The following is a 6,720-nucleotide window of genomic DNA, read 5'->3' on the forward strand; positions in this document are numbered from 1 at the left end:
TGCTTGTCTTAAACGACGTTAAACTCACCAACATTGCAGCTGCAGTCCAAGCTTGAATTATCCTCTTTCAATCTGCCGAGCTTGTTTTTCATAAAAATCCACCGTAGAGATGTTATGAGTTACTTTCTGTCAAGACATCCTCTGCAAGTGATTCTTTTTCTAAGTGTTGCAGTTTGGAAGCACTCGTCGTACGTCACTGAACGGCCCTGCGTTCCACCTGTTTCGCATTTGCACATAATGCAGGAGGCAGCAGCGCGACCCGTTAACAAAAACGAGTGCTTCCAAACTGCAACACTTAGAAAAATAATCACCTGCAGAGGAGGGGCTAAATGTTTTCCGGCTAAATTCTATTGCATTAAGACTAAAACACTAAAAGACTAAGATGTAATAGTCGACTAAGACTAGACTAATTAACACCAAACCATTTTAGAAGACTATAAATATAGGACTGAGACTAAAATTAATGTTGTGTTTATTCAAAAGACACTAAAAGACTAAATCTGCTGCTCAATGTGATGGAGGAGACCATTATCTCTGCACAACACTGCCCCCGTGTGGTTCTAACACGCACACGCACACGCACACACACAGCATTTAGCCAGAAAACATTTAGGGCTGTATTTTGCGTGTCTTAAGTACCAGGTCTTATTACCTAACTTGAGTAAACTAAAGACCTGGAGGAGTGATCAATGCTCTTTGGCCACTCAGAATAGCCAAATGGCATTGATCACGCCTCCAGGTCTTTAGTTTACTCAAGTTAGGTAATAAGACCTGGTCCTTAAGACACGCAAAATACAGCCCTTAGTCTTAGGCCCAATCCCAATCCACTCCCTTGCTGACTCAATGAGCCCTCACTGACTTAGCTGCGCGTTCATGTGAAGTCTGCGAGGGCTTGAGGGATGTCCCATTTGAAATCGGTAAGTCAGTGAGGGCTCAGCCCCGCCCCTTTATGTGCCCTTTGCCAAAGTCAGCGTCGATGCTGACTTTAGGCTGACTTTGGCAAATAAATTACCCACAGTTCATAGCGTTACCAGTGGAATGAGGGGGATCCTCCGAACGTCAATAATTTAGGTATGCAAATTAGTTATGTATCGCGATTAGAATGTCAACAAACACAATAGTGCTTTCTTACTGTTCTCAAAAGGAGACGGAGTGCAGGATATAGGCTATATATTTAATAACAATAATAATATTAAGGGAAACATGATGAGAAATGACTAATGAGCAAAGTAAAATAATATGGAAATGAAATGTATAATACACATTATTATATATGAATATTACAACTCATATCACACAGGAAAGTGTATTTATTAAACTAATAATAAAACGATCATCTTAAATACTAAAATAGACATGATAGACATGTATAAATAGGCTAAGCATGTAGGTAGGCACTGGCTGTGAATGAGGACAGTTTGTATAAGTGATGCAAGTGTCATGAATGGCGGACTCATCTTCAAAGTGCTATCCCATTTCTTTCACAACAATTTGAAGCCCTTGCAGCCTCTCACCCTCAAGCACTTACAGCTGACGTCACTAAAGTCAATGAGGGTTCAGGGCTCAGGGCTTGAGGGAGGCAATTGGGATTGGGCCTTAGTCTTTTGAATAAGACACCATTTTAGTCTGAGTCCAATTTAGTCTTCTGAAATGATCTAGTCTTAGAACAGAAAAGTAAAATTGAAAACATTTTTCATGTCAAGACTTAGACACTTAGATCCGCTATTTTCAGCACACAGCGTATGTATATATATATATATACAGAGTATAAACCTGTGTTGTTTTCGTCGACTAAAATTAAGACGAAAAATGTTCGTCGACTACCTATTTTCACTGACAAAAACTAAATGAAAACTATGCTATGGTGACTAAAACTAAGACTAAATATACTGACAATTTCGTCAACAGACTAAAGACTAAAATGTTAGGAAGGGACTAGTGGACAAGAGATCCAGTATAAGTAATTTTACACTTGCGTTGCGACGCGTTGTGAGCTTGTAGATCGGCTATTTTCAGCAAGTGTAAAAACAATCATTACAACGGCATCAAGACCCGCCAAAATACATGACATTTAGTCGACTAAAACTAGACTAACGCTAAGACATTCCAGGTGACTAAAATGTGACAAAAACTAAATAAACTATTCAAAAGACTATGACTAAAACTAAAATTGCTGCCAAAAACAACACTGCTTAGAACAGAAAAGTAAAATTGAAAACATTTTTCATGTCAAGACACTCTCAGACACTTGTAGATCTGCTATTTTCAGTATAAACCAGGCATTATGACGCCAAAAATACATTTCCATTGACTAAATCTACTGCATATTTAGTCGGCTAAAAGGAAAACAGATGTGACTCAAACTAAAAGTAATTTTAAAGGTATATTCAGTGATTTCACTTAATTCAAATATCACTTATTTTTTTGTTTTGTTGTAATAATCCTCCCTACTATAGAGTGTGCTGACCATATAAGGAGTTCCTCCCTGTCCCCAGTTAACCCCTGGGGGTCAAAAAACCTTAGGTTTCGTTTTTGACTCTCTATCCTGATTGGACGAAAGGCTGGGTCCCACAGCCAAAAACGAAACCTACGGTTTTTTGAGTGAAATCACTGAATATACCTTTAAATCAAAAGACTAAAAACTACATCAGAATCTTTGCTGTCAAAAGTGTAACAAAACAGAGACATTTAAACTCTCTCATTGGCATCGTTTGGGACTTTATTTAAATATAATTTGCATACATTTCATTATAATATGGATGGAAGTACAAAAAAATTATAATAAAATAAAATAATGATGGACAAACACAGCTCAGTGTAAACACATTTATATCATTTACATAAATGATATTTATATTCATATCTCCATCTGTTGTGTCTTAGAATGACAAATACAAAATAAATATCAAGCCTTTAAACGTCATGAAATTAACACAATAATGAAATAACGCTTAACAAACTAAATTAACACAATAATGAAATAACGCTTAACAAACTAAATTAACACAATAATGAAATAACGCTTAACAAACTAAATTAACACAATAATGAAATAACGCTTAACAAACTAAAATAACACAATAATGAAATAACGCTTAACAAACTAAATTAACACAATAATGAAATAACGCTTAACAAACTAAATTAACACAATAATGAAATAACGCTTAACAAACTAATTGCAATGAAATAGAAACTAAAATAAATCAATGACGATAATATAAACGAGGTATAAGGCATCATCGGGGAATTGGTTTATGAGACTTAAAGCTTCAATCCAGACGCAGTTAGAATACATAAAAGGTTCATTTTATTTAACCAATAAACCAATATTTACCCAATATTTACCCCCCCCCCCCCCCCCCCGCCCAGGGGTGCCTGAGATTGAAGCATAAAGGCCACTCAGATTAAGTAAACCATTATAATATAAAATAATGAAATGAAAAGTAAAAAAAAAAGAAGATTCTTACATATTTCTATGTAGGTATTTCAACTTGAAAACATCCTTCATTATGATTTCATATTAAAAAAAAAAACACACCCTAAGAAGAACAGCTTCAAGGTTTCACTGATAAACATGCTCTCACCATTTAACCCATTCTGACCTGAGATCAGATTCACACGAGGTTTCCACTGGACACACACTGGTCTGATTAACCCATTCTGACCTGAGATCAGATTCTAAAAATGTCAGTCGTTCTTCGATTTTTCAAAAAATAGCAGACCTACAAGCTCGTATCGCGCCACTCGGTGGCGCGATATGAGCTTGTAGATCTGCTATTTTGCAATAGCTAAAGCATAACATGATGCCGACACCAAAATGGGTGCCCGGTCAGAATGGGTTAAACCCCAGGGGGGTTCCCCAGGGCTGCATACTCGGCCCCCCTCCCTTTCTTTGTCCCCTCTCTAAACGCCTAATCTTTCCAGCGAGTAGAAGCTGATCTACAAGCTCACAACGCAGTAGCAAACCTGACACATGGTGAGGTTGTAGATCGGCTCTATTGTTACTTTTTTTTAAACGGATGTTCGCCTGTATTTTCACAGAATGTTTGCTAATTATGACGCTATATAGGGTTCATGTGTTTAAAATGACATGACACTTTGCTAGAGGTTTGGTTCGTTTTGCGTGTGTTCACTGTATGGGCTACTGTATGGGCTACTGTAGTGACTGAGAATATTGTCCAATCGACAGAGCAGCTTATTGAAGATATCTTCCTCATATTTCATATTTCATGAGAAGGACACGATCCAAAATCTCGACCAAAGTGTCATGTGTTTTGCTTCAAACATTTCTCTCCAAGTTAAAGTTCACCCTTTACAGTAAATCATATAGTGTACAGTAGGTGATTAATATTAATATTACTGTACAAACGGACCCTGAAAAAAACACTGATTATGATAAAGTTGTTATGTCACATGTTTATGTCTTATTATTATTGTTTTCATTATAAGTGCTTTGTGCAAAAAAGGAAGGGGGAAAAAAGAGAAAACGTTAAATAAAATAATATTTATATGAGTTTCCTTCCCCTGTAACAGTGGTTCTCAACCTTTTTATCTGGTGACTGGGGACCCCCCGAAATAATCATATTTTAACTGGGGACCCCCCGAAATAATCATATTTTAACTGGGGACCCCCCGAAATAATCATATTTTAACTGGGGACCCCCCGAAATAATCATTTTTTAACTGGGGACCCCCCAAAATAATCATATTTTAACTGGTGATCCCCCCCGAAATAATCATATTTTAACTGGTGACTGGGGACCCCCCGAAATAATCATATTTTAACTGGGGACCCCCCGAAATAATCATTTTTTAACTGGGGACCCCCCAAAATAATCATATTTTAACTGGTGATCCCCCCCGAAATAATCATATTTTAACTGGTGAGTGGGGACCCCCCGAAATAATCATATAACTGGGGACCGCCCTCGGAGTTGAGGCATAGTTTGAGTCGGTTCCACAGATGAATATTGTGAAATTAGCAGATCTACAAGCTCACAACGCCTGGCATTGAGAAGGCGTTGCGAGCTTCTTACAGTTTGGCCAGTTAATAATGTCATTTCACTGTCCTCTGGGATTCAAAATAATCTATAACAACAAAAGTTATGCTCCTAAATTTAATCAAATATGCTCTATATTAGTTATGTATTTATTTAAAGCAGTGGCTCTCAAAGGTGTGATCCAGGGGCCCTCGTGGCTCCTTGAGGGGGTTCCAAATGGACCCATTATAGGTCTGTAACTCTGAGAGTGTAACACATGACAATATACACTACAGGCCATACGTGTAAAACCCATTTGAAGGAATTTATAAAACCCCTCCCGGACTGCCCGGACAGCCCCCCAAAAGAGGACGTATGGTAAGCCTATGTTATGTGATACGGAAGCATTATGACATGGTGGGACACCGTCTGACTCCCTGGAGCATTTGTAGAATAACCCATTCTGACCTGAGATCAGATTCATACGAGGTTTTCCGCCGGACACACACTGGTCTGATGAACCCATTCTGACCTGAGATCAGATAAAAAAAAATGTCAGTCGTTCTTCGATTTTTCAAAAATAGCAGACCTACAAGCTCATAGCGCGCCACTCGGTGGCGCGCTATGAGCTTGTAGATCTGCTATTTTTTCAATAGCTAAAGCATGACATGATGCTATAACACCAAAATGGGTGCCCGTTCAGAATGGGATAAATCTGTTTATGAACAGAACAGGAAAACTCACTTATCTTAAGAGTCTTTAGTCTTTGGCTGATCAGCAAAAAGCAGTGGCACTTTATCAAAAATGAACGCTGATACTGTATGTGTCCAGAGTTGACTGAGGGACTGCCATTGGATGTTTTTAGAATTTTCATTTTTTTCATCATAGCTTCAAATTGACATATTGGTTGTTCAGTCTGACCCACCAGTTCTGGAGATATATATGGCTTATCGAGTAAATGTCTTGCAGAGAAACAGCGAGTTGAGAAAACAGGCCTGGAAGGTTCACTTCTGTAGCTACATGTTTAAGCATTTATTTCATACTGTACTTGCATGTCGTTTTCAGCTCTGACACGTATTTCTGACATGCTCTCTAGTACAGTAACGTTTTTGGCCCGGGGACCCCCCCCCCCCCCCCCCGGAAGTGCTTTGGCAATGTCTCGGGACCATGTCTCGATGGCAGGCTCTCAGTCAAATCGTGTCACATAATTATGTACATCAGCTCAAACAAAGTATTGTACAGCAGTCGATGCTCCTGAAGAACACCGCTATAGGAACATGAAGGAACAACTCGTGATTCTACCAATCGAGGCGTTTCCTTTTGGCTATACGAGAAACATGCAGACTGAATGTTTCTCAGCCAATCAGCAGCAGAGACGTGCAGCCAATCGGCAGCAGAGAGGAGGAGGAGCTGTTTGATGCAGCAGGAGATCCAAAGCTCTTTGGTTTAGAAACGTTTGACCTGATATTTGCACGACGGTGTTTGTTATGTAGGCACTACAGCAGAGGAGGTCCTGTATCTTCATACAGAGTAGGAGGCAGAGGGAGAGGAGAGGAGAGGAGAGGAGAGGAGAGGAGAGGAGGGGAGGGGAGAGGAGAGGAGAGGAGAGGAGAGGAGAGGAGAGGAGAGGAGAGGAGAGGAGAGGAGAGGAGAGGAGAGGAGAGGAGAGGCAACACGTTCTCACAGATAGGCGTCTAGTTATTGCCGCTCCGTCATTCTTACACTTCCTAAGGCGTAA

This window comes from Protomyctophum parallelum (genome assembly GCF_964188405.1).
Source record: "Protomyctophum parallelum genome assembly, chromosome: 4".
Taxonomy (NCBI): Eukaryota; Metazoa; Chordata; class Actinopteri; order Myctophiformes; family Myctophidae; genus Protomyctophum; species Protomyctophum parallelum.